The sequence below is a fragment of the Heloderma suspectum genome, chromosome 1 (assembly GCF_057233095.1).
Source record: "Heloderma suspectum isolate Gila_16-S chromosome 1, 16-S_ref, whole genome shotgun sequence".
NCBI lineage: Eukaryota > Metazoa > Chordata > Lepidosauria > Squamata > Helodermatidae > Heloderma > Heloderma suspectum.
The window spans coordinates 307,372,944-307,392,682 of record NC_139458.1 but is presented as its reverse complement, the minus strand read 5'-3'; the positions used below and the strand labels follow the sequence as shown (position 1 = coordinate 307,392,682).

At 46.4% G+C, this 19,739-nt stretch overlaps 1 protein-coding gene across 2 annotated transcripts in view; it reads right to left on the bottom strand.

Moving 5' to 3' along the window:
- The window catches only part of ANKRD6 (ankyrin repeat domain 6), a 122,767-nt gene that overhangs the window by 52,484 nt on the left and 50,544 nt on the right, over window positions 1–19,739 (bottom strand). The window lies entirely within an intron of this gene.

Here is a 19,739-nt window from a genome sequence, read left to right as displayed (position 1 = left end):
ACTTCCACAGAGTATAACCTCCAGCGTGTGTAGAGGCATCAATCAATTACCCATGTCTAAATGTCTTCCAACTGTAGCATCATGACTGTTAAGCATATCATAAAACTGAGTCAGCCCATGCTCTCAAGCAGCACAGCACTGTATGTACGGATCCCTTAACTGTCAGAGCTTATCCTTCAGGAACAGCAATTAAAGAGCAAGAAATAAAACCACTGGAGAATTCCTAATTTTTTTAAAAAAGAAAAAGCTTGCCTGCTCATGCATGCCAACGGAAGTCATTTTGTGGCACATCTTTAACCCAGAGGGAAATATATAATCCATTTGACCAAAAAAAGGTGGGTTTTTTATAATGCCCACCCACCGACCCTGCTTACTTGGAGGGAAGTTTAAGGCCCAGATTGCCCATGCACAGAATGAGGTGATAGAGTGGACTGTACCATTTCAGTCTGACTGTGGAGAGGAAAATGACATTTTTAATGCTCCCTGTTAAAACTATAAACTCCCTGAAGGTAGAAACTAGCAAAGCAGCAATTGGGCGGGGCCAGAACCATTTTCCCTGATGGGTTTTATTTTTTTAAACTTGCAGGAAGTGTTTTTTTCTTCCTGTGTGGGCACATTAAAAAAAATGTGACCCCCATGTGGTCTGAGGTGGTGCAGTCCATTCTACCATCTGATGCACTTGTGGACCAGGACTTTTCACAGGTGAGTAGGCAAGTGGTTACTTACAAGCTTGCTACTGAGAGAGATATCTGTATCTCCAAACAGGCCTGAACCTGGACCACAATACGAAAAAATTATATACATGTGGGTCGAGAACTGTATGCACCAGAAGATTTACTTGCTTGCTGTGTACGCTGCAACAGTTCCAACTTGCCAATGAAACAAGCACATATTTGATTTTAAAAGTGGCTTGACTCTTCAGAGGAGGGGTTGCTGCTGAAGATATGGCAAACAAGACCAGTTGCACGTGCAGCTCTGTCTCCTATGCATGAAAATGCAGCTTTGTATTGGGGAGTGGACTAATGCCTAAGACTTTATCAACTCTTCTACTTTGGTACAGCAAACAAGGGTGTAATCAACATGGGCTCGTATCATGCAACTCTGGTGCTTTTTTTATCTCTTCAGTTATTGTTCTTTCAATATTTGTATTTTGAAGTGCAAGATATGTCCATGTATATTGTTTACGTTCTTTAGTCTGTTCTTTAATCCATGTATACTCTTTATGTTCTTTAGTTGATGTATACTGTTTATGTACCATTATGATTATTATTTATCTAGCCCTTGGTGTGGGAATGGGCTTTGCTGTCTTGAAAAACATGATATTGCAATGCAGAGAGAAGTAATTCCAGCTATAGGTTTATTTGTTTCCAAACCAGTGCACACTCAACTGTGTCTTTACAGAACCATGCATGCATTTATTTACGAATGAATGAATGAGGAAAATTCTATCTCGCATTTCCAGTTCTGAGGAAGCACGCAAGGCAGCTCACCTCAATAATCAGTAAATCAATAAAAATACGCAAGCATAAAAACAATAACGAAGTGTAAAAACAGCTGACAAACACATTTAAAATAATAAAGAGCTAAGAAACTGAGGCAGCAGATAGTCTGAAGGCCCACTGATGCAGCGGGAGTATCAGCTGATGGTGAAATACCAGTAAAGACAGGGCCAACCAAACCTCCCAGGGCCATAAGCACCACATTCTTGATGCTGCAATAGAAAAGGCCCTCTCACGTGTTTTCACCGATCGTACCTCAGAACAGGGCCAGCTTCTCTTTGAGGAATGATTGTAGCTCAGTAATAAATCACATGGTGTGCCTGGATGCCTGCCTGCAGAAGGCCCGAGGTTCAATCCCTGGCATCTCCAGGTAGGGCTGGGAAAGACTCCTGTCTGAAATCCTGGAGAGCCACTGCCAGCCAGTGTTGACAATACTGAGCTGAACCAATGGTCTGACTCAGTATACGGTAGCCTTCCTAGTTCTTCCTAAAGTGCAAGATCCAAGGCTGTTCTGCTATAGCTACTCACAGATATATATAGATAGATATAGATATAGATATAGATTGCCCTAAGTATATTCACAGTCCTAAACCTGTTTAAGTAGCAGGGCAGATAAACCCATGAATAGATTATCATACTTTTCTCATCATCCATACAACTCCTAGCAAAATGAGTCACTTATGCCACAGGAAACAGTTTGACTTGCATGAGGTACCCTTCCAAGTTCACAGCCAAGCAAAAAACCGGAACCCAGATGCCCAACAGTTGTGCCACACTGTCTTCCAAAAACCTGCAAACTGCTTTAGGTGCTGGTAATTCAACAGGGGACTGCGGTGGCTTAGTGGTTAAGACGCTGAACTGCAGACCGGAAGCTCAGCAGGACAGCAGTTCGAGACCCAAGTGCCGCGTGACAGAGTGAGCTCCCGTCTTCAGTCCCGGCTCCTGCCAACCTAGCAGTTCGAAAGCAAGAAATTGCAAGTAGATAAATAGGTACCGCTTCGGCGGGAAAGGTAATAGCATTCCATGCACCTCGGTGTTCAGTCATGCAGGCCACATGACCATGGAAGCGTCTTCGGACAGCGCTGGCTCTTCGGCTTAGAAATGGAGATTTCTAATCTAGGGGGTGGAGCACCACCCCCTAGAGTCGGACACGACTGGCTGGGGACACCTTTACCTTTTTAAATTCAACTACTTATCAACCCTGACTGCTCATTGGAAGGTCAGATACTGAAGCTGAAGCTCAAATATTCTGGCCACCTAATGCGAAGAGAAAAGTCACTGGAAAAGATCCTGATGCTGGGAAAGATCGAAGGCAAAAGGAGATGCATCACTGATGCAATGAATATGAACTTGAGCACACTCTGGGAGAGAGTGGAGGACAGGAAGGCCTAGCGTGCTGTGGCCCATGGGTTCACGAAGAGTCGGACACGACTTAACGACTGAACAACAACAACAACTTATCCACCTAGCTGATCAGGTAAGCAATTAAAATGAATATTTATTTATTTCTATGTTGTTTCACAGATACTGGAGGAATCCCTGGGAATTCTCAGCTTTATAACAAAGCATTCAAAGGGAAATCATGTAACACCGGAAGCCACACTTGGCCAACTGGCACCATGCATGCCGCTGTTGCCACAAGAGGTGTGGACTGAAATTTGTAGCAACCCTGGATGGTAACAGGTGGGCCCACGGGCCTAGCCTGGCCTACGATCAAGGTACACCTGCACTCCTGCCTCCCCCTTGGCTAATATCTGCCATGTGCAATTGAATGGCTCTTGCATATTTTGGACCTGACTTGTGGTGCACTTGCCAACCAGGCTGGCCACCCCTTCCACAGAACTTGCCTGCAGATGCTGTATGAATGTGCAGGGCAACCCACTGGCTGCCATCTTATGTATACTTACCAGGGAATTGGTAGTGCTTACATATCATTTACATCTCTGCATTCAATATCAGTTTGCTATAGTTTATTTGCATGTCTTATTGACATGTCCATAGAGTCACAAACGGAATTTAACGTCAGGTGAGTGAAAGCCACAATCCCGATGTTGACAAATCACCAAATCCGCTAGAGGTTGTTACTAGTTTAAAAAAGGTAAAGGTGTCCCCAACCAGTCGTGTCCGACTCTAGGGTGTGGTGCTCATCTCCATTTCTAAGCCGAAGAGCCAGCACTGTCTAGCAACAAATGGTATTTTAAACCTAGGGGTGTCTCTGTTGTTGTTCAGTCATTAAGTCATGTCCGACTCTTCGTGACCCCATAGCATGCCAGGCCTTCCTGTCCTCCGCTCTCTCCCGGAGTGTGCTCAAGAGGGGTGTCTCTACGTTAAGCAAAAAGATTACATCCTTTCTAGGACTTTCTGCTTTCACTTTCTTTGTGAGTTTGGGATGGACTTCTTTACACAGCAGACACATGGTTTGCATAGAGAAAGCGACTCTCTCCCTCTCTGGCAGGTGTGCAAAGGAGGGGGGCGGGGGGGAGTCTTGCTTTCATCGCTTAACTTGTGCTGTACTGTTTCCTCGCAGCCCTAGGCAAACCTACTTGGGAGGAAGTCCCACTAAAGTCAATGGAAGTTACTTCTGAGTAGACATAAGATCACACTGTAAGTCTGCAACATAAGATCACACTGTAAGCCTTCCAAGTGCACCACTTGGGAGTAAGCCCCACTGAACTTAATGGGGCGCTCTGAATCAACAGAGGACACTGATTCTGAGCTTGGTGGGATGGGGGATCAGATCTGTCTCCCTTTGTTGCAGAGAGGCATTTTACTCTCTCCAATCGGCCATCAAGAGACACGTGGTTTGAACTGAGGAATGTCCTTCCTCCACAAGTTCATGGTGCTAAGCAGGCATTACATACTGCCAATATGGCACCATTAATTTTTATTGCTATTTATCTCCAATCTTTTTGAAAGCATGATAAAGGGGGAAATGTGCGCAAGGCATCCTGGAGGTTGATGACGTCAGGCAAAGAACCCACAAAATTCCAATCACAAGGGTGCAATACATCACTTGTGTAGAGACTCCCCTTGCGTAACTTCTGTGGAAAATAACTAAGGCAAGGCCATGCTGATCAGCTTCTTTGTGTCAATGTGGCAGATTCCTCAAAAGCCCATAACTGTTGTCTTTGTTTCTTCTGTACTGAAGAAGAAACTGTTAGGACAGTAGAGATAAGTTATCTTATTTTCGCAGCAACTCGCTCCAGGCCTATGAACAGTTGTCCTTGCAAAAAGTTACAGGGCGCTGAGAGAAGGGGCTGGGAGTGATGGTCCAGTAAAAGCTTAATTGATCATGAACAGACATGTGCGCTAGGCTTGGCTGATGTCACATTGGCTGATGTCACATTTATTTAGCCACATTATGATTATAAATGTAACTGGTGAGTGTTGATCTGGGCTGCCTCTGGGTTGACAGAGCTGCCTTCGTTGTATACGAATAAACTCGAGTTGAATCTTACCCATGTGTCCAGAGCTGGGCATGGACCTCCAAGTCCAGTTTGGACTTTTACCACACTTCAAAAGCTGAATGATGTGATTTTAAGGATTTTAAATGCCTAAGTTTACCTATATGAAATCCTTAAGATTACTTATCTCCTCTTCTCCTGAGCTGGTTGGTCAACATGAATTAAAAATGAGCCATGTTTTTCACCTCAGCCCATGAAGCCCCTGTCTGTTTCGCTGTATCTCCTACTATTGTAGAAAATTCCCCTGACATTTGTGGGACTCATCGAGGAATCCTTTCCGAAGTAAAGAAAAACAGGCACATCTCTCTTTTAAAGGGAAAAAGTAAAACAATAACAGTGGACCTCACCAGTGCTAGCCACCTTGGGGAAATCCCTTTGGAACAAGAAGGGAGGAAGGGATGTTTTATTATGGAGGTTTACAAGAGACATTCTAGTATATAAACCACACACCACCACATACTAACACAGACAAAACTGTCCTCTAGCAGTCCAAGATTTATGGCTTAGCACCGTTTATTTAACACAACCTCTCAGACCTCCAATCCTACCTAACTAATGCTTCAACTGTTGATTTTATACTCTCCCACTTTCTCTTTCCCTCCATGATTATTGCACTAGTAGTTTCTTTGGAGGCATCATTACTCTCTTCTGTCTTTTCATTCCTTGTGACTATATGCAATGACTTACAGTTATTGTCTTCTGGCCTCTTCTAGTGACTGGAGCCTTTACCATTTTATCTGAATCCTCACTGGATTCAGTTGGGTGTCCACCCAGCCCCTGCAACAGAGAGGGACAGAAAGGAGAAGTTCCCCCCATTGCTCCCTACTTGAATCTGGTCTTTTTGTATGGGAGCAGACCTGTAGAATTATATTTGCCTCTGCCTCTGCCTCTCTCAAGCATGAAAGGAAAATTCTCCTTTCTCTTCTCCCATGGCAGAAGCAAGAAGAGAAGGGACTCTGCTATAGAAGCAACAGCAAGTAGGGAAATAGGCCTGTACAGTCCCGCCCATTGGCCACTTTCACATGGAAAGCCAGCTAGTGTGAACAAGTTGCGTGCCATTGGTCCTCGCAGCCTGTTTAATCCTACTTCACTCCTCCCACTAGCCATGAGCCACTAAACATATCAAAAATGGTTGATGTAATATGACATCTGAATCTGGGATCCTGGCTTGTTTTCCCCTTTACAGGCCAGAATCATAAACCAGGGTTTGTTCTTGGCTTATGAATCCTGGTTTGTAAAGGGAGCAACAAGCCAGGATCCTAGGCTCAAATGTCACATTAAACAAACCATTTCTAGTTTGCTGAGCAGCTCATGCTCGTGGAATGAGCTAAATGGGACGGAATGGGTTGTGTGTACCAACATACATCTCAGTCACAGTAGGCCAGGTTTCACCAGAATCCTGGCTTACAGCTCTGTGTGGTAGCCTGCGCAGTAGCTGTCTAGCCTATAGCTTGATAAGAAACAAACTTTAATGTCCAAAGGAAGGAGCAGGAAGAGGATAAACCATATTTGTTCATGAAGTTCCATGTCTGATGTGGTGATGCTCCCATCTCATGTTCCAAATTATTGAGAAGTCATTGCTTTAGCAGAGAAGCATGTCTCTCACATTCATGCTTAATCCTCCAACTAGTGCCCTTGCTTTCAAAATGCTAAATTAGGCTGTTAAAATATTAACAGGTCTTTTAGTGCTACACTAAAGCAGTAACAAAGGCCTGCTGTTGTTCCTTCCTTTCTAAGCTTTTCTACACAAGGCTACACAAGCAAAGAAAAGGGTTTTAGTAATTATAGGAAAACATATAAAGTTCAAGAAATACAGGACAGTGGCTGGCGGGCTAAGAGAGAAGAGAAATCAATCAAAGAATAGGGGGGAAAAAACCTTTCTTTAATTTATATTTTTTGAGCATCAAGCTGGAAAAGAAACAGACAGTTCACTTCAGAAACGGGGTGGGGATGGGGGACAATACAGCAAGGCACTGGTAGCTGCTCCAGTAATATTTCTCTATTTTATAATTTAGAAAGAAAGAAAAAACTAAATGGTTGAATAATAATTAAAAGGGGGGAGCAAAGGAACAAGCCAAGAAGTAAATGTTTGTTTTTAAAAATCTAGAAAAGACTATGGTTTTTAAAAATCTAGAAAAGACAGAGTAGAATAGGGAAGGACTAGGAGGAAGGAATAAGAAACTGTAGTGAGTGCATGGACACACCCCACAGATCTAACCAAACTTAGAAAACAAACACTGCCCTCTCCCGAGTCCCAACTGACCACCTCATGCAATGAACAATGGAACAGCACAGGGGGGGAGTGAAGGAAGAAGCCAAGATGAAGCTAACTAGTAAATGGTTTTTTAAAATAATCTAGAAAAGACAGATTTGAGTGGAAAAGGAAAGGATATAAGAAGCTGCAATGAATGCATGCACACCCCCCGGATCTAACCAAACACAGTCCTCTGCCAACCAACCACCTCGCACAATGAACAAACACAGCCTTTTGCAAAACTATATAGACCCCCCCTCCTCCACCACTAACTCTGATTGGAGACTGCTGGCTTAGGTTCAGCCCTAAAGTTCCCATTCGCCAAAGCACACTCCTTCTCCTCCTCCTCCCTTCCCCCCTCCTCCCTCATCCTCTCGCCTTCCTCCCTCCCTCCTCCTCCTTCTCCCCCCTCTCTGCGTGATCTTTCAGAAGTTGATATATTTTGGAGACAGACTGTCTCAGCTGCTCAGAAGGCATTAGAAGAGCTACGAATCTCCAAGGCAGACGAGGCACCTTGTGGAGGAGCTGTTTCACTACAGGGCACCTCAGTGCTGGTCTAATACGCTTCGTAACATGACGAGGCACCTCCGAATCTGCCTGCTTCGTACTGAAGCGGTGCAAGTCCTATTAAGAATGTTAACGTATTTATTTATTATAAGTTATCCTGCCTTTCAAATAAGTTTTCAGGGCAGCTTACAATACTAGATCAAAATTAAATGACAAACGTCCATTACATGGGAGTACCTGAGATGTTACTTTGATTTTGTGTTGTTATTGTTTTTAATATACTGGTACTTAATGCCTGGGGGCTGCGGTGGCTTAGTGGTTAAGACGCTGAACTGCAGACTGGAAGGTCGACAGGTCAGCAGTTCGAGACCCGAGTGCTGCGTGACGGAGTGAGCTCCCGTCTTCAGTCCCAGCTCCTGACAACCTAGCAGTTCGAAAGCAAGAAATTGCAAGTAGATAAATAGGTACCGCCTCGGTGGGAAAGGTAACAGCGTTCCGTGCACCTTGGTGTTCAGTCATGCCGGCCACATGACCACGGAAGCATCTTCGGATAGCGCTGGCTCTTCGGCTTAGAAACGGGGATGAGCACCGCACCCTAGAGTCGGACACGACTGGTTGGGGACACCTTTACTTTACCTTTTTACTTAATGCATAAGTGCACCAGCAAGTATCTAGCTAAAAGCTCTTCAAAATGGAAACCCATCCCAGAGTCTTCCAGGTAAGATAGCAACAGACTTGATAACAAATCACCCTTCGGAGCAGTTGCTTATGAGAACACTACACAAGAGCAGGCAAAATGGATAACTGAACTGAGAAAATGAATTAGTATTTCAGACCCATAGCAATGAGGCAATGATGTAATCGGCTTCTAGATAATGAATACAAGAATATAATTCAATGACTCATTCACTACTGCATCTATTGTTGAACTGTTTAAAAAATGTATTTCAAAGCAATGAGGCTGGGTCGCTTCTTCAAGATAAGGTGAGCAAGGTCCAGTTTTTAGTACCTTTTCAACACTGAACATATACAATGTTGATCAGTTTTGAGTTGAGCTTTATGTAATCAGAAATTATATGTACCAACTAGACTACAGCCTCTCTCAGAGAAGGAAGAGGGGGAGGAAGAATGACTGAACCACAGCCTCAGGAGTGCCTCAGCCAGCTTTGCTCCTCTCTCCCCTACCCCGATCAGGAAAAGGGAAGGGAAGCAAAGCCAGTGCACAACCCAAGTCCCATGTGCATGTGTGCACACAAGAGAGTCTGTATGTCTCTCTGTGTGTATCTGTGGAGGCGGGGGAGAGGACAAGCACATTAGGGCGCATGGCGGCAGTGAGGGTGGTCCCCCCCCCCCCACGGGCATGCAGCCCCTGACGAGCTTGTCTGGAGCTAATTTGACCTTTGTGTTGAAATAAGTTCTTACCCCTGGACTAGACTGAAAGTGTTTGGGAGTCAGTGATAACATGGTTCAAGCTCTACTGTAGTTAAACAGGTCTAGTAAATGCCTTTTAACTCTAGAAAATTGTATGTGTAGCACACATAGAGGTCAATATATATATTGTGCTGCTTTACTCCCTCCCTCCCTCTCTCTCTTTCCCCCCAAACACACAAAATGACTGTGAACTTAATGAATCAGCTCTTAACATTATGCAAAACTCCATCATTAAAAACTTAAATAAACTGTGCTGTCAAGAAAAACATAGATACGTTTTATAGTTCTCTATTTGTGGCCTAATTTTTCAGTTTTGCTGCCAGCCTGAAAAGGATTTCATTTGAAAGGGAACATTATGTTTCAAGACGAGCAAAACGTGCTACCAAGTATTAGCCGACCAACATAGTAATTAAATTCTGTTCCTTTAAAAATAGAAACACAAGTATGTCCAAATTGTTCATTTAATCTCCAAAGCAGTTTTTAAATTATTCATTCTTTCCAATGCAATTAGTGAAACAGATTTTTTTTTTTAAGAGCACATTTAGTAGACACAAAGAAAAATGACGTTTTATATGGGTGTTATGCTGTTAACTGGTGCATGGTATTGGGAACTGTCCTGAAAGACCTGCACTGGTTGCCGGGCTCAATTCCGGGCTCAATTCAAGGTGTTGGTCTTAATTTTTAAAGCCCTAAATTGCTTATGACCTGGGTATTTAAGGGATTCCCTGTCTTGCTACGAACCTGCCCAGGTAATAAGATCTGCAGGAGAGGCCCTTTTAAGGGCACCATTACTCAATGAGACCCATTTGTTGGGATCACCTCTCCTTCCTAGCAAGTATAATTTTAGCAAAATACTAAGAGAACAAGGAACCTGCATCAGTGACTGGAACAAGCAGCATGTTAGCTCAGGTGGCTCACAAAACAAGGATGTCAGCTATTCCCTAGAGATGACCATTCCTTGACTCAGCAGTCTGCTCTTCGTTCTTTAGCAGCTCAGCTTAGAAGCCATCTTTCTACATCAGTCACATTAAGGTTCTCGGAATGCCTCTGCTTTCTCCCCACACTGTGCTAGCACATTACTTTTTTATCTCAATAAATTATAATAACAATCAAGGCTAGGGTGAAAAATGTACAACATAGCCTCTATATTCATTGCAGCTGAAGCAAAGCATATTCCTGAATTACCCTCTGTTTCTGGCAGACAGAGTTCTGCATTTCAAGTTTCATGGGGTCACGAAGAGTCGGACACGACTGAACGACTGAACAACAAAATCCACATTTTGAATGGATGACCGATCATGAAGAGGATTTCAGCCGGGACACAAACAGGATAGGACCCAAGAAACCCCCTGAGGAACCAGGGTGCCTGGCAGTTTGCTTTTGTTCTGCTCCTTCCCAGTCTTTCCATTTTCTTAATATATGCATCTGTGCTCATTAGGGTGATTTTTCCTTCCACACAAATAAAGTAACTGGAGCAGGTGGAGGCCACCAGTCAGACGTTGGCATTGGATTCCTGCCAACCTTTCAGCAGAATGCTTCGCGTAAGAGGAGGAGAAACAGATTGGTTTTTCCCCTGGGAAAAGAAAGGGTCAATACAAGCAGACGAACCTTGTCTTTGTCAACCCAAGCAAGTTCACATTTCTGCCTTTACTGTGGAGATTTGTAATTCATGCCTTTGACAATAACAATGTGCGCCATTGACACTGCCTAAAAGCCTACTAGGCTTTTCAGATATGATATCCAATATGGATTCATATCCACGTCAACAAAACTACACAGAAACCTTTGCACCACACTGTGTAATCTCCATTGAAAAGTTTTAAATGGTTTTAATGTACATACCTTGTTTAGCAACTGTGCAAATTCAATTGACCAATGATAGTTGCAGAAAGTAAATATACATTTATGATATTGTGAGCTTTCTCATAAAACTTCAACATGAAAGTTGTTTTTAATATGAGAGATAACATTTTAATTGCAATCACCATGGTTTGAATGAATTGTAAATCAATTCTGTTGACTGACTAAATGCATTTATATAAGAATACGTTGGGGTAACACCTATTCCTACAGATTTACCAGACCAATTTTGCTCATTTTTTTAAACTGAAGCTTGAGCAGTGTAAATCTACAGAAAATTTTGAAACTTCAAAAAAGGTCAAAGCTCAAGCTTTAATAGCAAAACAGTATGTTTGTTTGCTCCACGCCAAACAGTCTCCTATTGCTCTGTGGTTCAGTGCTGGTTTATTTGCTCCACACCAAAGAGTGCCTGATCTGACAGCACATGCTTTCTACCTGAAACTTAAAGAAATTCTAAATGATCTTTTTTAAAAAGAACACTTTAATGAGCTTCCGCCATGCATTAAAAACGTGGTTGTTCAGGCAGGCATTTGGGGTGGGTTAGGGTAATTTTAGAAATATGATGTTTTTAATGTTGAATTTTATTGTTTTGAACTGTTTTTATTGTTGTACATCGCCCAGAGTGGCTGGGTGACCAGCCAGATGGGCGATGAATAAAATAGAATGAATGAATGAATACATACATACACACACACACACACGTACCAAACAGCGCATGATCTGACTTCACGTGTTTTTGACCTCTGTTACCTCCATCCTCCCACTTTCCTTTTTTCTGTTTGGGTTTGTTTTTATTCGCTTTGCTTCACAGGCAGGCTTCATGGGCTGCTGCTAGCCCTCGAGGCAGTTGCCAGAGGCAATGGCCATGCTCCCCCCCCAGATCCCATGATGCCCTACACCTGGGTGGTGTTTGTGTATTTGTGTGTGTGTATGTGTGTGTGAGAGAGGACGGGGTAGTGAGAAGGGAGACGCAACAGGAGAGGGCAGGGCACAAAACCGGCACCATACTAGATAGCTCTGGCTCAGGGCAGGTGAGAGAAAGGCAGCGTTTTTTTCTTCTCCCCCCTCCCCCCACGACTCACCTTTTGTTTTTCAGGCCCAGGTGAAGATGAGGATGGGTCTCCTTGGGTGGGGCCTCGGAACACCCCCTTTCCCTGCAACAGAGGAGGGGTGGGTCTGTCTATGCTTTTGTGTAATGAGAGGGGGTTCTTAAGGGAAAGAGGGAGACTAATTGTGTGGGTGAATGAGATGGAGGGAGGTGGGTGTCAGGGTGGAAACAGAGCCCATAGAGCCCCAGAGCAGTTCTGATTCTGAGGAAAAGCAACAACCCATGGGAGAGGAGCTTGCTCATCTCTCACAGGCACAGTGGCAGGGAGAGATTCCTCCTGCCTGCATTCCTGAGAGAGATAGTGACCCTGGCAGCGAGAGAGCGGGGGATGGGGCTTTGCTGGACACTCAGCACAGACGCAGGGAGCAACACCAAATGGAGGGCGCTGAGAGGAGGCATTCTGCTCACTTGGCGCTAAAACAACGGTCGTGTCCCGAGGACCCAAGGGTAATTACAAGAGAGGACCTCTCCATAGCCCATAAGTTCACAGTCTTCCCACCCTCCTCCTTCAAACAGGGACCAACTGCCTTACCTGGGGCTTAGGCTACTCTGCTAACTACCCCAGTGCAATTCCTTGCTTAGTCGCTGGTGATTAGCATCTGAAAGAGTCATTAAGTTGTACAAGGAATAAAGCCTTGGAAAGAATCCTCTTCACTTGCGTCTTGAGTTGGCTATTGGAGGGGACTGTAAGAGGCATCTAGGGCGCTCCTGACAGCTTGGTCCCCATTCCTCTTTTTTTTTTCTCTTCTCCTACTGCCTCTGGATGGTGCCATGGACCCAGCGGTGCAAGCTCTCGCGCAAGAGAACCAGGCTCTTCGTGATCAAGTTGTCCAACTGACGACTGCCTTGCACGTTTTGCAAGCTGCTGCTCAACACCCACTGCCCCCGATTCCCTCCCGCCACAAGTGCCCGGTGGCTCTGCCAGAGAAGTTTTCTGGTAAGAAAGGACTTTTTCAGATTTTCCGTGCCCAATCGGAGCTGTACATGCGCCTTCGACCTGAGGATTTCCTGACAGAACAGGTTCGTGTGGGCTTTATCATTAACCTACTTTCAGGTGTGGCAGCTAAATGGGCTTCGAGGCTTCTTCTTGCTAATGACCCCCTGCTAGGGGGCTATCAAGGTTTCATGACAGCAATGGCCAGATTTTTCGGTGACCCCTGTGCACGCAGACGGCTTCTCGGGAGATTTGCCACCTCAGGCAGGGCAAGGACTCAGTTTCCAGCTACGCGACCACCTTTCACTTGCTGATGTAGGATTTACAGTGGAATGATGCTGCCCTGGTGGCTCAGTTTTTGGATGGTTTGAACGACAAGATCTTGGATGAGTTGGCACGCACGCCTAGCCCACCTACTTTGGAGGACCTCATCCAGACCTGCCTCCACATAGTCAGCTGGAGGGGAGCCGGCAGACCCGGCGGGGCGCCGGGGGCCAAGATTTCCCTCCTCCCATTCCCCCATGTTTCCTGCTCCCTCCTCCACCCCCCCACCCCTGCGGTGGGGGGTGGAGGAGACCCCGATGCAGCTGGGAGCTACCCAAGCCCCACTGTCGCTGGAGGAACTAGAGCGGCGGCACACGGTGCGCAGATGTTTTCGGTGCGGAAAGCTGGGGCATTTTGCCAAAACCTGCCATGCCAGACCGGCAGCCCCACTGCCTCCTCCTCTCCTCCCTCCTCCTCCTCATCCCCAGGCCTGACTAGGCTGCCCCCAAGCCTGTTGGGGGTCTCCAGTGTGGGGGTTGGCTCCCACCAGGCAGGTGCCTTCCACAACCCCCCTACCCTCCCATCTGCTGTTGCATGTTCACCTCCACTCCTCCCAGTGGGGTGGAGTGGAGGCCCTGGCTTTAGTGGACTCTGGGGCTACGACCAGTTTCATGGACGAAACGTTCACTCACCTCCACAATATTCCTACCCTGCCTCTTCCTGCCCCCTTGGCAGTGGAGACCATAGATGGGCGTTCTCTTTCTTCGGTCACAGTGACCCAGATTACAGCTCCGCTCACTCTGCGTGCTCAGTCCCATGTTGAGCAGATTCAGTTTCACTTGGCCAAGGTTCCCCAATACCCAATCATGCTGGGTGTTTCCTGGCTCTCTAAGCATGATCCTCAAATTTGTTGGGGGCTTCAGCAAGTGGAGTTCTCGTCTCCCTACTGCCGGCAGCATTGCCTCCCAACCCAAGTGCCGGTCCCAGTCCAGGCCTTAACCCTTTCCTCCCCCTCCTCATCTGCTTCTGGCAGTTCTTCAGCTACCGTGATCCTCCCAGAGAAGTATGTGGCTTTTCGGGATGTTTTCGACAAGAAGGAGGCTGACCAGCTCCCCCCTCACCGCTTTTTTGACTGTGCCATTAACCTCATTCCCAGGGTTACCATCCCTGCCAGCCAGCTGTATTCGATGTCAGAGCCAGAACTTCGAGCTCTGCAGGAGTGTTTGGACACGAACCCCAGCCACGGTTTCATTCGCCCCTCCTCCTCCCCGTCTGTGCCCCTACCATGTTTGTTCACAAAAAGACAGGAGAACTCTGCCCGGTGCACGACTTCAGAGCACTGAATTTGGTCTCGATCCCCGATAAGTACCCCCTCCCCCATATACCGGAGATGCTGGAGCGCCTGGGGCGAACCAAGATTTTCACCAAGTTGGACCTGCGTGGAGCCTACAATCTGATTCACATCTGGGAGGGGGATGAGTGGAAGACCTGTTTCAGCACCCAATACACAGCATATGAATACCTAGTGATACCATTTGGGCTCGCCTGCAGCCCCCCCCCCCCACGTTTTCGTGTTTTATGAATGACATCTTCTGGTACTATTTGAACACTTTCCTCATTGTTTATCTTGATGATTTACTTATATTTTCTGAGAACCCCCATGACCATCAGCACCATGTCTCCGCCATCCTCCTGTGCCTCCGCGAGCACCATCTTTATGCCAAGCTGGAGAAATGTGCGTTTGACCTAACCTCTTTGGACTACCTTGGCTATCTCAGCTGAGGGTATCAGGATGGATCCTGCAAAAGTCCAGGGTGTCTTCTCCTGGCAGGCTCCATCCACCAAGAAGGATTTGCAACATTTTCTGGGCTTTGCAAATTTCTACAGAAAATTCCTGCCTAGCTTTGCTCGGCTGACATCTCCTCTCACGGACCACTTTAAGGGCAGGAAATCTCCTTTTCATTGGATGGCATCTGCCCAACAGGCTTTCAAGGAACTTAAGAAGCTTTTTAGTTCTGAGCCGATCCTGTTACATCCCAACCCAAGGAAGCCTTTTGTAGTGCAAATGCAAACTGATGCCTCTGACTTTGCGGTGGGGGCTGTGCTTTTTCAGCCAGATCGGGCAGGCGGCGGGTAGCAACTCCAGGAAGCTGAACATGTCTGAGAGGAATTATACCATCTGGGAGAAGGAGCTGTTGGCCATCAAGTCCGCTTTGGAGACCTGGTGTCATCTTCTGGAGGGGGCACAGGACCCAGTCGAAGTCAGAACTGACTATCACAACCTGGAACATCTTCAGACAGCCCATGCCTTAAACCAGCGGCAGGTTAGGTGGTCGCTTTTTTTTTCCTGCTTCCACCTTAAGATTTGCCATGTGAAAGCCTCCGACAACCTACAAGCAGATGCTGTTTCTCGTAAGCTGGACCTTCAGCCAGGGGGTGAGGAGAGTCCCTCCCCCTCTCTGATTCTCCCCCCGCCCCAGAGTCTGGCGGCAGCTGCGGTGCTTCGCTCTTGGGAGGAGCTCCTTCGCTCTGAACAGGCTCAGGATGCTTTTGTCCGCACAAAGGTGGGGGAATTGGGGCTAGCCTCTGCCCCCCCCAGTCTACCCCTTCTCTCTGCGAGGTGGCCTGCTTTACCATTCCGGCCGGGTCTATGTGCCTTCTAGACCCCTCCGCGAGAAAGTCCTCCATCAGTGCCACAACTCCCGCACTGCTGGGCATTTTGGCTTCGCCAAGACCTTGCACGGAGTGATGCGGGATTTTTGGTGGCCTCGTGTGTGTCGGGACGTCAAGACCTATGTTGCCTCCTGCCCAACCTGCCAGTGGGCGAAAGCCCCCTCAGGCAAGCCCACAGATTGCATCACCCCCTGCCTACCCCCTCAGGTCCTTGGAAACTGCTCTCCCTTGACTTCATCACTAACTTGCCTCGCTCACATGGTAAGACCACTATTCTGGTGGTGGTGGATTTGTTTTCTAAGATGGCCCATTTCATCCCCTGCTCTGGTTTGCCCACAGCCAGGGAGACAGCGGAGCTTTTTTTGGCGCATGTTTTCCGGCTCCATGGATGGCCTGAGGGTCTCATTTCGGATGGGGGGCCCAATTCATTGCCCATTTCTGGAGGGAGCTACCTGGGCTTCACCATGTGACGCTCTGTCTTTCCTCCGCCTACCATCCACAGATGGACGGTCAGACCGAGCACACCAATGCGACTCTGGAGCAATATTTGCACTGTTATGTCAATTACCAACAAGATGACTGGTTTTCCTTGCTGCCTCTAGCAGAATTTGCTTATAACAATGCCTGCCATGCTTCCACCCGGCAAACTCTATTTTTTCCCAATTTTGGTTACCACCCCAGGGCTTTCCCATCCACCCTAGCTCCCTCTTTGCTGCCTGCAGCCCATACATTTTTAGAGGAGTTGCGAGCGGTACACCAACGCAGTACACCACGGGACTCCCTCAAGCAAGCCAAGACAGCCTACAAGGCCTCTGTGGATCGGCAGCGCCAGCCGGGTCCGTCTCTGCAACGGGGGGACTGGGTTTGGTTGTCCACCCAATACCTCCCCTCTCACTCACCCGCGAAGAAGCTTGTGCCTCGTCGCACGGGGCTTTTCCAGATTACGGCCCAGATTAACCCTGTTGCTTTTTGTCTGGCTCTCCCCCCCCTCCATGAAGATCCATCCTGTTTTTCATCAGTCCTTGCTGTCTCAACTGGTTTCTGGCGACCCTCATTGCTCAGCCAGCTCCCCCCCGCCACCAGTGCTGGTGGAGGGGGAGGAGGAGTTTGAAGAGCCTGCGGAGATCCTGGACGCACACCTTTCTCGTGGCCACCTGCAATATCTGGTGGACTGGAAGGGGTACGGACCAGATGAGTGCTCCTGGGAACCCGCTGAAAATGTGCATGCTCTGTTGCTGCTGAGGCGTTTTCACCAGCTGTACCCCCACAAACCCGGAACCCCAGGGGGGGAGCACGAGGGGTGGCATCATGGGAGCAGGGATGATGTCAGGGTGGAAACTGAGCCATAGAGCCCCAGAGCAGATCTGATTCTAAGGAAGAGCAACAACCCATGGGAGAGGAGCTCACTCATCTCTCACAGGCACAGCGGCAGGGAAAGATTCCTCCTGCCTGCATTCCTGAGAGAGATCGTGACCCTGGCAGCAAGAGAGCGGGGGATGGGGCCTCGCTGGATGCTCAGCGCAGACACAGGGAGCGGCGCCAGATGGTGGGCACTGAGAGGAGGCACTCTGCTCACTTGGCACTAAAACAACGGTCGCGTCCCAAGGACCCAAAGGTAATTACGATGGAGGACCTCTCCATAGCCCATAAGTTCAGAGTCTTCCCACCCTCCTCCTTCAAACGGGGACCAACTGCCTTATCTGGAGCTTAGGCTACTCTGCTAACCACCCCAGTGCAGTTCCTTGCTTAGTCGCTGGTGATTAGCATCTGAAAGAGTCATTAAGTTGTAAAAGGAAAAAAGCCTTGGAAAGAATCCTTTTTGTCTGTGTCTTGAGTTGGCTATTGGAGGGGACTAAGAGGCAGCTAGGGCGCTCCTGACAGTGGGTTGGAAGACCTCATTTGCTATAGAGGGGAGAGGCTTGCTTTGATGTAGAGGGAAGAGGTCATATTATTGGGGTATTCATTGAAGGGAAGCTGATGCAGGACATAACTGGAAAGCTGAGAGGGAAACAGGGAGGGAAAGAAGGAAATGCCCCGTGAAAGTTGTTCCAGTTGTAAGGGAAACGGCCAAACATATTTTCATCCAATCATTCTCGGACTACTAGCACCCATGGCGACATGGGCTTTATACTAGTCCAATTAGAACAGTCTCTCAGCTCTTCAAAACACATAGTACAGCAACACAGTTGTATGCTTTCTGTTACAAAGTAAAGATTACACACTTCTGAAATGGGCATTCAGTGAACGAAGAACTAAATCCTATACATATTTATTCAGAAGTAAGCCTCGCTATAATCAGTCAGGCTCACTCCCAAGTACTTGTGGATAGGATTGCAGCCTAATGTAGTTATTTAAATGGCTTGTATGTTTGTGTGTTTAAATGGTCTTCATTTTTAATGTGCAAATTTCAAATCAGCAATGATACAAATCCAATGAGATAAATCACCAACTTCTGTTTACTGCAACAAGACTAGGACACAATCTGATTCATGTAACATTAATGCAAATGTTTGACAATATAAGAAAACAAACTTGTTTTTGTACAATGCACAATGCAACAGGTAAAAGCTAAAATCCACTGCTGGACCTTTGTATTTTAAGCAGTTTCAGTAACAATCTTGCTAAACATACCCAGAAGTTAACCCCATTCCCCCAAGCTTTTCTATATTGCCAAATTTCGAGATGATTCTGCTGCTATTTATGAATTCAAGGCACAGAAATATAAAGGCACACAAGAAGATTTTACTTCAGGTAGTCACCACTATGATTTTATAAATACTGGTCAAAATCCAGAGAAGGATACGTGCACCTATGGGTGGAACCAGACATTATACAGCCAACTTGCATTTCCAAATCCCGGGTTCTGCTTCTTTCTTGCAAAGCCACTTCTTTGATGGGGGTTCCAGCTTGTGGGTGAGGGCTGGTGAAGAAAAATAGCAGGTGGGAAAAGTTATGCACCGCTGTTCCCATCTACGTCTTCCCTGCAAGTGGTACACTGACAAGTCTTGAGTCCCTTTGAAGCTAACAAAATTTAAGCATTTCATTGCATACATATATCCTATTGACCTGAATGGTGCTTACTTTCTCAGGATTGGGCCTCACTGCTGTAGAACTGTTGCAACTTGGGTTATTGCAAATCGCCTTCACTTTTGTAAAAAATGTCTTGCAGTGCAATCCTATATACGTTTATACTTGGAAGTTGTGCTTAGTTTAATGGGACTTCCTCTCTACTATTCCTAGTATTCCATAGCAAGATCAATAATCACAGCATTCAACTTGCTCGCATAAGCACAACTCACAAATCACGTATCAGGGGAAAGGCAATCTTGTTCATTCTCTATGAACAACATAATGCTATGCCAGCAGTGCTGCAAGTTATGTTGGTATTGTTAAAAACAAGCTTTTCTGACACGTATGGAAAATTCTTGACCTTCACTTCCTTTAACACTATATTGTTACATTCAAGCAAAGTTTACATGAAGGGTGGCTAAAAAAAATTCGACCTAAAAATAATTATTTAAGCTAAAAATAATGGAGCTTAGTTTGGACTTAGGCTGACAGCCCTCCACTTTTACCTGTACAGATGATGGGAACTCAGTAAATAGTACACAGTAAATAGTACACACACACACACACACACACACACGTACATTGGAATATTTGTAACTTGTAAACTAGTAAGCAGGTGGAAGAGACAAACATCTCCATTATTCATCCACAATGTCAATTGGAAGAGATGAGACAA